Below are 14,890 nucleotides of genomic sequence, written 5' to 3' on the forward strand. Positions count from 1 at the left end.
CCTGGCCTGGGGTGGGGCTTGGCCGCCGGAGATTCGCCAGATGTTGCACTCCAGGTAAGCTTGCTCCTGGTAGGTGGGGCGGTTAGGTCAGAGGGCGGTGGCAGCGGCAGAGGGGCGGAGCGGGTCTACCCCTGGTGAACGGGTGGAATAGCTGCCTTGTCCCGGCTGCTGGGCCTGGGAGCGTCCTCTTCTTCCCCAGGTCGCCGGACACTCCTGTCCCACTCAGCTTGCTGAGTGCGGAGTGGGGGCGGGTCCGTTAAGGTGCGGGACCCACGGGGGGAGGGAGGCTGCCGCGGGGGAGCCGATCAATTCGCTCCGCTCTCCCCAGAGGCGGAGCCAGGGGCGGCTTCTGCTGCCCTAGAGGCGGGACGCGGGTCTCCAGATGAACTTGCTCCTGGGAGGCGGCGGCGGAGGCGGCAGGGGCAGGGGATGTGTTCCAGGGAGTTGCTCCATTTCTTCTCTCCCCCACGGCCTGGCTTGGGGGCGACGTCTGCCGCCGGAGATTTGCCTGAGGTCCGACTCCAGGTGAGCTTGCTCCTGGGAGATGGGTGCGGTGCGGTCAGGGGGCTGGTAAGGTGGTGGCTGCAGGCATAGGGAGGCTGCCCCGGAGGAGATTGTGGATTAGCTCCATGTCTGCACTGCGTGGCCTGAAGGCGGCCTCTGCTGCTCCAGGTCCCGGGACACCCCTGTCCCACTTTGCCTGCTGGGGGCGGGAGGCAGGGTAGTCAGGGTGCAGGGGTGGCGGTGGTCGGGGGCCTGCAGCGGGGGAGCGGACCATTTGCTCCCATCTTCCCCGCGTCTTGTCCTGGGGGCGGTCGCTGTTGCCCTGTGTTATGAGACGCGTGTATCCTAGTCGGCCTGACCCCGGGAGTTGGACTTGGTACTTTGGGGGTGGTGGCAGCAGCGGCAGGTTTTCCCATGGAACTTGTCCATTTGCTCCCACTTCCCCACATGGTTTGCCCTGGGGGCGGTCCCTGTTGTCCCAAGTTCGTCGGACGTCCATCTCCAGGTCAGCCTGCTCCCTAGAGAAGGCCACTGTGAGGTCATGGGCAAGAGTGGTGGCTGCTGCGGGGGTAGGGGCTGCCTTGGGGAGCTGGTGGATTGGCTCCCGTCTCCCCGATGGCCTGGTGTGGGAGTGGCCTCTCCTGCCCCAGGTCACCAGACGCACCTGTCCCACTCAGCCTGCTGGGGGAGGGGCGCCCTGGGCGGTGCCTTTAAGGTGCGGGGGTGGCGATGGCGGGGGTAGAAGACCTGCAGCGCGGAGCCTGTCAATTTACTCTCCTCTTCCCCTTGACCAATCCTGGGGGCGTCCTCTGCTGCCCAAGAAGCCGGATGCCCGTCTCCAGGTCAGCTTGCTCCTGGGAGACGGGCCCGATGTGGTCGAGGGGCAGAGGCAGTTGCGACGGCCGGCTGCCCCGCCTAATGGGGCCACTTCTCCTCTCCCCTGAACTGGCCTGGGGACGTCCTCTCTGGCGCAAGATTCGCCTGGTCTGATTGCTCCTGGAAGGTGGGCACGGTGAGATCAGGAGGTGGAGAGGACAGGGGCTGCCCCTGGAGAGCTGGAGGATAAGCTCCAATCTCTCTGCAGGCCTGACGTGGGGGCGGCCTCTGCTGCCCCTCGTTCCCAGGTCACACTTCTTCGGGTCATATTTCCCCGGGGTTGCGGTAGGGTGCGGGGGCTTCGGGGTGTTGGCGGGGGTATGGAGCCTGCCGCTCGGGAGCTGGGGGTTTAGCTCCCATCTTTTCCGCAGATTGGCCTGAGGGCAGCCTCTGTTGCTCCAGGTCGCAAAGCAATTTCTCTGACAGCTTAGCCACCGGAGGTGGGCAGGATGGGCTGAGAGGGCTGAGGCAGCCGCCAAGGCAGCGACGGAGGGGGCTGTCCCTGGCCAGCTGGTCAATTTGTTCCCATCTCAACCTTTGCTGCCGCAGTTTCGCAGAACGCCCTTCTCCAGTTTATTCTTCTCCAGGGAGGTGGGCGCAGTGCATGCAGCCCGAGGTCTGGGCTCTCCCTTGGGAGGGGCAGAACTCTCTTGTTCTCCTTTGTCTTTATTCTTCAGCGAAGTGGTTACTGGACGCAATTCTTAATTCTGAGAAAGTGTAGCCTGTGTTATGGAAGAGCTGCTGGACAGTGAGGTTTCTGGGTGGATTTTCACATCAGCTGATGCCCCAGGCAGGCAGGAAAGCTATTACTCAGAGCTTCTTAGTCTGGGGTTGGGGATGGCCCCGCCATCCTCACCATGCTTTTTAAAAATGTGTTACTCCCCTCTTTTTCCTAGGTGACATTTTAGGTTATTGGGTCTCAGATTGCTGACACACTCATCCCTGTTCTCAGACATCTTTTAAACTTGGGTGAAGTGATAAGTAGGGGAAGATGATTTACTGAAAGGTAAGAATACTTAAATTCGCATTAAAGCTACATTCTGTCAATCTTTCTAAAATGATTTTCCTCTGATTCTAAATCCACGACCTAGTGAATGTTGTACTCCTGTGTAAATTATTGATCTTCACATCACATTTGTTGAGTGGTCAACGAGATTTGTTAATTAGATTATTCCTGAAAGGAAAAGTTCAGGCTTTTCAGAATTCCTTGTCTGATGTCACCCAGGCAGTCACAGTAGAAGACAGAGCTGATATAAAAATCCCTCAGCTGCCTGAACTGCAAAGCTTCTGGGATTACTGATCCCTGAAATGCAGGTGACTCTTGATGATAATCTGGGGGATGGTTTAAATGATCAGATTCTTCCAGTCCTATAAATGGGTTCCGTGGCCCCAGCCCCGGGAGAACTGGACATAAGGGCCATATCGTGTGTGGTGGGATGGGAAGGCAAGGTGTAAGAGCTGGAATCACTGAGATTCCACACTCGCTAAACACAGACTCCAGAGCCTAATTGTTGTCAGGTTCTGTTCTGGATTTGAGAGTGTGTTCATACATGATTCTTGCCCTTCTGGAGTCACTGCCTGGGTGGAAGTAACCTTTACATAGATCTGTGGAGGATGACATTTAAGTAGATGGGCTGTTATGGTTCTCAATGTGCCCAGGCTTGCTCTTCCAGGCACTCGTGGGACTAACGCGAGTCATGTTATTCACTCATTCACTGATTTATTACCCTTGAATTGATCACTCGTCCCACAGTAAGTGAAACAAGGTAACAGGAAGCTGAGTTTTGTCCCCTCTCCTATCACTGATTGTTTTTCAGTCGGGCGCCCTGTGTATGCATTGTGAAACGGTGGTATTTCGTGCCCAATGGGGCAGCACTGTCAGTTCTGAGAATCAGGGGAGACACATGGGTAGGACAGCACCCTGACACACATGGCACCCCCCATCCCGTGAGACAGAATTGTCGATGCTCAGGTGACCCGATGTAGACTGCGGTGCTAAACCTGAGCATGTTTAGTTATCCTGGTGGCTATGAAAATACAGACTACCAGTCGCTACCTCTGGAGACTCTGAGGGTGTGCACCCCAGAATTCTGCATTTTAAGAAGCACTTTAACGAATCCTGATGAAGAGATCTGAGTGTCCCACGGAGAAACACTGGTGTGCGAGGCACCAATATTGAGGATTCTCAGGGAACGATGTCTTTTTAGGATGGTCCATGGGCCCTCACTTTAGACTTTTGCCTTGGGTTTAATTGTATGTGTTCAGAAGTGATGTCTTTCAATTCCAGTGCATGTCAGCATGCTCTGTGCAGGGATTTACTCTCAGTAGATGGCAAAAACTATGATTCTTCAGGTCACCGAGCTACACTGTGAACGATATTTTATTTTGGTTTTCTTTGTAGCAATGCAGAGTCTCCCGAGAAGAGATTTAGACTCAACAGCTTTGTGTCAGACTTTGGAAGACCGCTGCTGCCCAAGGTGTTCTCTGGCAGTGCAATGACGAATCTAGGTCCCTCTTTCACTGCTACATCAATGAAGTGGACCACTTGGACAAGGCCAAAGCTGGTATCCCTACCATAGCCCTTTACAGTGTTATTCAGCTCCAGGAAGCCATCAGATGCAGCAGGTGGCCAGAGGAGGAGCCGAACAGACTCATGAAATGTGACATCCCCAACTTTATCAACACGGACCAGAACTCTGCCTTTGTGGAAGATGATTTCCTGATTTTGTAACTACCGATTATTCTAGAAAATAAGCCAGTTGCCCAGAACTCACACAAAGACTTGAATTGAGAAACGTGCTTTCTCAGGTATCTTTCTGAAGATGTGAAGTCTGTCTTTGTATGGAAGGAAGTCCCCTTTCACAAAACTGAATGTGTTTGTGTCTGAGAGAGGGAAATGGAGACAGAAAGACGAAGAAGCAGAAGAGAGCCCCCTCAGAAGAGATATAGTTAAGGTGAGTTTTTGTGCCTTTAAAAAACATTTGGGGTTTTAGGGGGAACAAAGTATTTACACTGTCTTATTCTCCTCATTGGAAACCTTGGCCCCGTCGTCAGAGTCAGCGGCCTTGAACGGGGGTTGCACGCTGCGTTTCATCTGGCACTGCGACTTCCACGCTCTGCCTTTAGCACGTTGTTTGCCTGTCAGGGTTGCCACCCTTTTAACTGTAAGGTGAGGAGTCTGGAGTAGATGATCCACCCCAGCTCTGCTGTTTTGCAAATTTCTGATTTCGTATTCGGATGAGTCTGGGATACACCCAGAGCAGTATAAACCAGGCCCTACCTCCTGCCTATTGCTGGGGCATCCCTCAGGTCTGTGCCTTCTACTCAACCCTTTACTGAGCCCAGCTTTTGTCAGGAGCCCAAATGCCTACCGGGATGGCAGGGGACTTGTCTTTCGTGGTCACGGTGGCCAAGAATTCTATTGGTGTGCTGAAACAACTCTTCTGAGATCCTCCACCCACCCCTGCTCAAACCTAATGACAGCACTACAGTTCCTTTCCTAGGAGGAGAATCAATCCATGGTGCATTTTATGACAATCCTGTCCCCAGGGATGCACGGAAGTTTATCAGCTGAGTGAGGGGAGGTGCCTCTGTGTCCCTGTATCTCTGTCTGCTGACAGTTCGCTGCCACCGGCTACTGAACAAGAAAAGTGCTATTCACCATGTTGTGTGTTTTCCAAATGTGTAGGTGATGGTCTTGTGGCTCGTGCGTGGGCTTTGATTTGGGATGGTGAAGGGCTTATAAATACCTCATCAACATGTATTCGAGGTGGCCTGGTGCCACACAGATTTGATTCATGAAGGCATCAAGCCTGCACACTGGTTTGGAAACAACTTGGTTTTGATCATTCACACTGCATGCATGACTCGCTGCTAATCTCTGGGTGTTTTTTTCATTTCAGATTTATTCACCCCATGTCTTGCTTAAGCTGAAAAATACATTTATTTCACCAGAATATTCTCTGATTCTTTGTTTACACACATCCAGTTTTTTTAATTCCTTTAAAAATGATTCTGTGTTTATAATGCCTCCTAATTTCTATCATCTCTATGTTGTCAGTGGCCTGAGACATGCACCAGATTTGATGCCGGAACAGTTCCACCAAAAGAAATCCCTTTGCCGTAATATCTTTTGAGGAAAATATTATTCTTTAAGGCTCTAACAGTAAATCATAGAAGAAAGCATGGAACATTTCTTGTAGTTAATACATGTTCATGCGAAAAGAAATGATATTTTCATTAAACAATATTGATTTTAATAACTTTTACAAATGTGAACATTATTATTCATAATTTAAGTAACCAGATAAAACCACAGTTATTTATTATGAAGATTGAAAACTATTTACACGGTCTCTTAATTAGAAGTAGCTTTATTAGAAGACTGAAGGGTATTTAAAAGATGGAAAAATACCCATGATGACACCATCATTTTTATTAACTAAATATCAAGAACTGTGCAGGGATAAGATTTAACCCTCTGCAAACTGCCAAGTTAGCATGAGGTAGTTTGTGGATGCTGCCAGAGGACAGGACACTCCCCCAGGATCAGAGACAAAGGACTTCCTGCCAGCACAGCAGGCAGCCTGTGGTTCAAGTTCATATTGGTTTCTGAGTTCCTTTCCTATTGCTGTTGTAACAAAGGACCACAGACTCAGTGGCTTAAAGCAATACACATTCATCTTCTCACTGTTCTAGGGTGCAGTAGTGCAAAGTCAATGTCAGTGGGCTAAAACCAACGAGTGGCCAAGGCTAAGTTCCACACCGAGGCTCTTGGGAGGGATTCGTCATCCTACCTTTCCCAGCTTGCAGAGGTGCTCACACTCCTTGGCCCAGGGCCCTGTGTCACTGTGACCTCTGCTGCCACTTTACATCTCTGTCTCTGACTATATAGATATAGAGGAAGAGTCTTCTACATCTGGTATGGACCCTTTTTCCTACATGGACATTGTATCCCTATTTATGTGCAGATGAAAACCCCTTCCCTCCAGGGTGCGGTGGCATCAGCTCACAAGATGACCACTCTGGGCTTTAAGTGTCCTCTTTGTATTGTCATCAGGGAACTTCTCTCTCCATAGTTAGCTCTGTGTTAATTTGTTGTTATATTTTACCCAGAATTACTGAAAGTTTTACTTAAAAGGGATCCTAATTAGCTCTGTTTACCTGTTTCCAGAGCTGAAAGCTTCAGTTCTAGAGTATCAGTTTGATTTTTCCTAAAAATACATTCCAGTATATTTCTCTGGTGAAAGTCTCTACCCTGTTATCTATTGTCCCATCATTTCCTTATTTTCTTGAATATATTAAAAGTATTTTATAGCCTTTATTGGTAACTCTGATGCCTACATCACCTGGGGTTTGCATCCTTTGTCTAATGCTCCTTATTCTCATGTTATCTGTCATATAGTCTGGACATGTTGCATGTCTAGAAATTCTTTATTACATGGCAGACATTGCAAATGAAAAATCCATGTTATCTTCCGTGAGAGCTTTTCTACCTTCCCGTTAGGCAGACAGTGTGAGGGACTGATCATGTCACTCCAATCAGGCGCTGAGGTGGATCAGGACTAAAGTGCCTTTTTTCTTAAAACAGCTTTGAGGTATACTTGGCAAAATAATTTTCACACGTTTAAAGTGTACAGCTTAATACGTTTTGACGTAAGTATATCCTCAAGGAACCATGACCATACTCAAGACAGTGAACATACCCATCACCCACAAAGCTTCTCTCCTGACTTTTGTTGTCCCTCCCTCCCTCCCCGTCTCTTCCCCTGGGAACCATTGATCTGCTTTCTATCACAACATATTGGTTTGCATTTTCAAGATCCTTATATGAATGGATTCATGCAGTATCTACTCTATGTTGTCTGACTTCTTTCATTCAGTGTAATTATTTTGAGAATCATCTGTGTTGCTGTATTAATAGCTTGTTTGTCTTATAGTAGAGTATTGTTTAGTGCTGAGTTTTTACTGAAGAGTTTATTGTGAGCAGTGTTTGTATAGACCATCATTTCTTTCTGCATTTACTTCTTGATGGATGCATGGGTTATTTACAAGTTGTGCTATTATAAATAAAATAGCAGTGAATATTTGGTTACAAGTCTTTGTATGGACATATGCTTTTCCTTTCTAAAGCACCAGATGAGGAATGTCTGGATTATATGGTACACAGGTGTTTACCTTTTTAAAAGAATCTGTTAAAGACTTTTCCAAAATGGTTGTACTATTGTAAATTCCTCGTGGTGTGTATCAGTTCTGGTTGCTCTACTTCCTTGCCAGCACCTTGTAAGGTCAGTCTTTCTAACTGTATTCATTCTAGTATGTATGTGAACTAGTATCTCACTGTGGTTTTTAAAAGTATTTCTCTAATGACTAATGACACCTTTAATCAGCATCTTTTCATATGCTTATTATCCATCTGGATATCTTTACTGAAGTGTGTTTTCTGGCCTCATTCATTCAGGTGTTTGAATTATTATTGAATTTTGAGACCTCTTTATTCTGGATCAGATACAAAGAGAGACCTTTATCAGATATATGATCTGCAAATAGCTTCTGTCTATGGCTTGTCTTTTCATTTGCTTAGCAGTGTTTAGAAGAGCATTGAAGAGTCTTCATGTTCATAAAGTTCACTCTATCAGTTTCTTTTTAAAATAGATGATACTTTTGGTGTCATAGCAAAGAAAAATTTGCCAAACCCAAGGCCATAAACCTTAAGCCTATGCTTGTTCTCCTAGCTGTTTTATAGTTTTAGATTTCCTATTAAGATCTATGATCCATTTTGAGGTAAATTTTGTATATTTTGTGAGGTGTGGATCAAAGTTCATTTTTTTTTTTTGCGTATCACGATCTAATTGTTCCAGCACTACATGCTGAAAAGATCCTTTCTCCACAGCATCCTTTTTGAGAATCAATTGTCTGTATAAGTCTTGGTTTAGTTCTAAACATTCTATTGTGTTCCATTATTCTATTTTCCTGTTTTACACCAACACGATAATTTCTGATTACTGTAGCTTTATAAAAAAAGTTTGAAAATCAGATAGTGCAAGTCTTCCAACTTTGTTTTTCTTGTTCCAAGTTGTTTTGGATTTTTGGGATCCTTTGAATTTTTATATGAATTATAGAATAAGTTTTTAAATTCCTTACATCCTGTTCTGCCAAAATTCCACCCATGTCTTTGGCCGTCTCCAAAGCCACATTTTCTGAAGAAGTCTCTCTAGATCCCAGGTGAAAGGAATTTCTCTTTCGTCTGTGCTCAAATCACATTTGATATTATTTGATTACATTTAATCATATTTGCCTGTATGTACTTGTCTGATCTTTCCAGCCATTTAGTAAATCTCAAAAGATTAGGAATCTTGACTTGGTTCCCTCTGTGTGCTGAGAAACTAGTTCTATGCTTTGCAGGAGTGAGCCCTGCAGTAAGAGGTATCTGCAGCACACATCTAGCTCATTGCTTGAATATTGTCAAGGAATTCTGCAGATTTAGAATTGTTTATTGATTGTTGTCTCCAAGACGGCTCAGTCTTTTTTATTTCTATTGCTACTGCTGCAGTTTCAAAGAACAATGGGCTAGTTATTTTCCAAATATCAAATCATACTCTAATTGTGTTGTCACGCAAATTATGTGCTGCTGTGTCTTAACAACCTGCTTAGTGTTCACAGGCTCCTTCACTCATGGAAAATTTGGGAGAATGTCATATCCTTAGAGATAGCAATGCTGTCTTTGGCGACCTGAGCAGCAGTATCTGAATTCACTCCTGCTGTTTTTCCAGTGTCCCCTCTAGACCTCCTCCAGCCCTCCATGGGGGGCCCTGCAGTTCTGCCCTAGAAAAGCCTGTTGCTTCTCAGGAAGACTTCCCTATGAAACATAACCATGTCCTTCTTGTGGGGACATTCAGTCCAGAGACCTGAAAGCAGGGGAAAATATTTAGCCTGCTTTTGGTAGAACCTAAATTCTTCCATACTTGTTAGAAGCAATTTCAATGAGGAAACTGTTTTGGCATCTAACAAATCAGCATAAATGACTGATGAGGAAGATCAGCTTCCCCATCCCACTCAGTCGTCATGTTGATGTGACACACACATTGGCAAACATTTTCTCCTGTGAGCAACATAAAGTTCAAGACGTTATGAATGGCTTTTTGTTTTTATTTCTTAGTCTTTCCACATTCACTGTGTCTCGTGAGATTATATGAATCCTGCTTATTTTCAGCCCAGCACTAAACTTTTTAAAAGGATCACGTGTTTAAAAGGCTAGTGGACAATTTTTTAGAAGACAGAAATCCTTAGATTTTGGTCCCAGAGTTGAATCTTGGTTAGTGGTGAATGAAAATTCCCGTTAAAATTTTAAATTCAGTGATATAAAGTCTTAAAAATAGTTAAATATTAGTCAATTTCATTAAACACTATAAGAGTTATTTACCTTTAAGCCTGTTTCTGGGGCAATTTTGCAATGATTCCCTCCCTTTATCGATTCCCTCTTTATCAGAATCCTTGAGAGGCCCCTGTCATCATTGTCAGTATCATCATCATCATCATGGAACTGATTCTTCTGGAAGATTCTAGGAAAATAAAGAGATGGACGGGATTATGTGTAGGTCAGTGTGTGCATATACAATAAGAACAGCTGTCAGACATTAGATGCAAGATACCCATTTCATTTAGGGGAGAATGTGGTCATGAAATCCTGATGTGGTGAATGAAGGAAGCGGTGGGAACAGGATAGTCAATGGAAAGGAGGAGGAAGTGAGTGAATTGGAGAGCATAGATCCTTGGTTAGTTGATCAGCACATTGGTGAGAATGAGGGGAGTGTGATGGCAGAATCATGTCCCTCCCTGGCCACAGGGTAGCCACCTGTGACATGTTACTGTACATGGCAAAAGGGATGACAGATATTTTAGGATTAAAAATCTTAGAGGATTTCTGTCTCCTAAATTGTCTATTAGTTAGCCTTTAAACCCATGATACATTATTATAGATTAGTGCAGGGGCACAAATAAAAAGGATTCATATAATCTCACCAGACAAACTGAATGTAGAAAGGATAAGGAAGAAAAACAAAAAGTCACTTATAAGTGCCTTGAACCATAAATTGCTCATGAGGAAATGTTACACAAGGTGAATGTCACAGCCACATACATACTGCCTGAGTGGGATGGGACAAGGGGATCCTGAGATGAGACAATAGGGTGAGTAGTCTGGATTGTCCAGGTGGGCTGAATGTAATCACAGGGGTCCTTAAAATGGAGGATATTTCCCAGCTGAGTTTAAAATCAGAGGGAGGTGTAGCGATGGAGCAATGTTCAGAAAGGCTGCTGACCATGAAAATGGAGGAAGTTGAGGGGCACAAGCTAAGGAAGGTGGGTGACCTCTGTAAACTGGAAAAAAAAAAGGAAACATTCTCTTCTAGACCCTCTAGAAGGAAGGAACCCTGCTGGTATCTTGAATTTATCCCAATGAGAACTGTGTTGGATCTCTGACATCCACAGCCATAAGCTAATAAGTCTGTGCTGGTTTAAGCTATTAAGCTTATGGGAATTTGTTACAGTGGTAATAGGAAAATAACATAGTGAGTGGTAGTGTAAGGGATTAAAGGTCTAGGATGGGGTGTGGAGAGAATTCTGACATTTACACCTAAAAAACAACCAGGTGAAGTGGGAAGGTGTTTTAAGGAAGACCTACCTGGCAGGGCTGTCAAGCAGACTGGAGTGAGCGAATCCTTGGAGTTAGAGGAATCAATTAAACCTCACAAGGAAAATAAGAAATAAAATGTAGCAGGGCTTCAGTGTTAGTAGATGTAGGAATGGAAATGGGCAGAGAGATATAAACATTATTTTGAAATTAGCTACAGGTTTGATGACTGCATGTTTGGGAGAGTTAGCCGATGTGTGGACTGAATGCATCCCCTCAAAATCCATATGTCGAAACCTCATCTCCCAGGGTGATGATATAGGGATGCGGGGCCTTTGGGAGGTGATTAGTAGGATAAAATGAGGTCATGAGAGTAGAGCCCTCATGAATGGTATTAGTGTTCTTATACAGGGCCCCAAAGTGCTTGCTTCTCTCTCCTCTCTGGGCCATGAAGATAGTGGGAAGACAGCCATCTTCGAGCTGGCAATCCTCTCCCAGATACATTGACCTTGAAAGCCTCAGCCTCCAAACCATAAGGAATATGCTGGTTGTTTAAGCCACCCGACACACGGTAATTTGTTACAGAATCCCAGACTGACGAAGACAGTGGAGAATGCCACTGTGTTTTGCACTGATTGCCTGGAGAATGCTGAAACCCAGGGAAGTGGGCAGCACAGACGTTTACTCATTTAATCCTGCCAACACTGTAGGGGATAGAGTCTACATTTTCCTCGCTATTTAAAAGGTAAGGAAAAAGAGGCACAGATAATAACAATGACAACGACAACAACAACAACAACAGCAACAATAATTTGTCCAAGATTCACACAGAACTCCCTGGAGGGAGAGTGAGAATTAATACTTATGCAGGCTGGCCCCAGAGCCCCTGCTCATAACTACTAAGTCAGATCACCTTGCTTATTTAATCAGTTTTTTTCAACTGTGATATGAGTGTACTGTGTCCAGTAACTTATAATTTCAAAATACCTCACTGAAAGGGAAACATTAGTCGCAGGCCTTACAACCCACAGAAAGCTAGACATACAAAAATAACTTGTTAAGGCAAGATAACCAATAATGTTTTTAAATATTATACCTGCTGACCCTTTGCAATAAAGTGTTTATTTATAATTCTGTCTGGCTACAGAAAAACATCATAATCCTGCATGTGGCTGGTGGCTCCCGTGTTGGACAGCACGGGTCTAGAGAATTTAAATGACTTGCCCAGCCTTGCCCAGGAAGCTCGTGATGGGATCAGAGCTATAGTCTGGGACTGTTCCTTCCTATCCAAGTCCCTCATGGAAGTTTAGAAGCTTCTCCTTTGGTGCCCAGCTGTCTATCCGTACTTATGACATCTTGTCAGGTGCCCCGGCCTGCTCCTGAACATCAGCCAGAACCCACTTCTGCTCTTTTTTGGCCAGGTAATACCTTCTAGCAACTTCCATTGCCTTCTTGGCATCAGTTTTTACATGGAAGGGTAGTGGCTAGAGAAGGAAATGTGTCCACATGACAGGTTTTTCATAAATAAAGTAGGAGTGGTCAAGAGAAGAAAACCTCAGGAATACGAGTGGAAGCAGGTCATTTAATATACCAAATGCGTACTTTCAATGTATGTTTGTGTTTCCGAGTCCACGCTTGTTCTACTCGTGCATTATAGGCCAACACATCAGGAGACAAGGATTTGGGGCAAGAAATAGCGGCTTTAATTTGTAAAGCCAGTGGAGAAGATGGTAGACCAATGTCCTGGAGAACCATCATCCCAAGTCAGAATTCAGGCTCTTCTTATATTAAAAAGGGGAAGCGGGAATGCTTGGTTGATGCAAACTTGGTGTATGAATTCTTTGTTTTTAGAATCCTTTGTTCTTGCAGCTCTTCACCTGGGTCAGATCCGTGTAAACCTCCAACAAGCAAATGTTATTTTCTATTCTGTATCTTGTTATCTTTATACGAATGGAAAAGTGATAATATCCTTCAAAGTCAGAGCCTTGAGAATAGGGTCTCCTGTATATTTCAGGATCTAGGCAACATTGTTTCACAAAAGGTGCAGAAACAGCAAGACTAAGCCTAGGAAACAGGGCACAGGTTTAAAGTCAAAGGAACAGATCTTATATGGAGTCAGATTTGTTCTTTCCTATTTCAGTAGTGCCATGGAGAAGGCACTGTGGGCAGCTTTCTGTAGGGTCCTGGAGGCTTTCTCTCTCAGCCTCTGTGCGCCTCTATTGAAAACCCGTCATCGCTATCTGGCCTGCTGGAAAACCAGTCCGCCTGTTTTGCCCTGAAGTTGTGTTCTGTTTATAACTCATCTCTACTCCTTGGAAAACAACTCAATAAAAACTCAGTTGGTTTCCCACCAGCCCTGAGCAGGGGTGAGGGATAGCATGTTATTATTTTATAAAAAAAAATATAAAAAGTTTTAAAACAGCACTGGGCACATAGGAGAGAGACAATCAATGCTTCCTGGCTTAAATCGAAAATGATGACTCAGTGAGTCTATGGCTGCTGTATTTGCTGAACTAGTTACTCCTTTGCTCCATTACACATTTATTTTAACTGAAAAAGAAATATATGCATATGGTTAAAAAAATTCAAACAGAGCAAAAAATACTCAAGTGAAAGAAGTTTTCCCTCATCCTCTGTTCTTACACGCCTCCCTGGAGATGCCAATGTTTACAATCCTTTGTGTGCTTTTCCAGATATGCTATGCAAGTTCCCACCAATGTATGTAAATTCCTTTAAAGTTTTACTTATTTTTAACTTTAAGGGATTTAAATCCTCAAGTGGCTTCTGCCACAGTAATAGAAAAGAAGAAATCTGACTCCATATTAGATCTGTTCCTTTGACTTTAACCCTGTGCTCTGTCTCCTAGGCTTCTTCTTGCTTGTAAAACAATGTTGCCTAGAGCCTAAAATATACAGGAGAGCCTATTCTGAAGGCTCTGACCTTTAAGGGTATTTAACACTTTTCCAATCATATAAAGATAACACGTTGCAGAATAGAAAATAACGTTTGTTTTGTTAGAGGTTTACAGGGATCTGACCCAGGGAGATAGCTGCAAGAACAAAGGATTCTAACAAGAAGGAATTCCTACACCAAGAAGTTTGCAAAAACCAAGCACATAGGAAAGCAGCCTGAATTCTGACTTGGGGAGATGGTTTTCCAGGACATTAGTTTGCCATCTAGGTCTACAGAAACTTGCTATTCCATGCCCCAACACTTGGTCTCCCAACTTACTGGCCTGTCCTGCACTGAGGAGAATGAATTTGGACTCAATAACACTTCTACCTACCTAGCAAGTTGGACACTGGGACTGAGGGCAGCTCTCCCACACACAGGGGCCTACGGTGAGCCCTTGATTATTCCCCGAGGTTGGGGTGTGGTTTACCCAGGAGGGATGGGGACTCTACACCAACACTCAGGCAGTCTGCTCCTTCTGGGGCTCTGACATTTTACCTCCCGCTCCCTGCCAGCCCAACATTTGGGACAGTGGAGCTAAGGCAGAGATCGTGCCTGCCTGTTTCCCAGCGTGTAAAAGGGGAATATGTACTCTTCCCAAGGTAGTTCTGAGAAACAACACCTGCGGGTGCTTGGTTCCCTGAGCAACAGTAAACCTAGCTCCTTGTGGGGGCAACGGGTATGATACCCGTAGGGTTTCTGCAGAGACCTTAGCTGGAGGGCTGGGCCAGGGACGTAAAATATGAGCTGTGGGCAATGACGGGTAAGAGAAGGGTGTATAGGCAGGACTGCTGCCTCCTTCGGGGTGCCACAAGAGGTAAAACGCTTTCTCCCCATCTCTGTTACTCCCCTCCCAATTCCAGATAACTGCCTTCCCTCTGCTCCTCCTGTCCATTTGTCTCCCTCCACTTTTCCCCGCCTCCCCTC

At 45.2% G+C, this 14,890-nt stretch overlaps 1 long non-coding RNA gene across 1 annotated transcript; it reads left to right on the forward strand.

Annotated features, from left to right (window-relative positions):
* LOC140698403 (uncharacterized) lies at positions 1-4,040 on the forward strand. The gene is made up of 4 exons (XR_012076187.1): positions 1-54; positions 329-525; positions 2,277-2,386; positions 3,782-4,040. It is a non-coding gene; the product is annotated as an uncharacterized lncRNA (long non-coding RNA).
* Positions 4,041-14,890: the final 10,850 nt, after the last annotated feature.

The sequence above is a fragment of the Vicugna pacos genome, chromosome 9 (assembly GCF_048564905.1).
Source record: "Vicugna pacos chromosome 9, VicPac4, whole genome shotgun sequence".
Lineage (NCBI taxonomy): Eukaryota > Metazoa > Chordata > Mammalia > Artiodactyla > Camelidae > Vicugna > Vicugna pacos.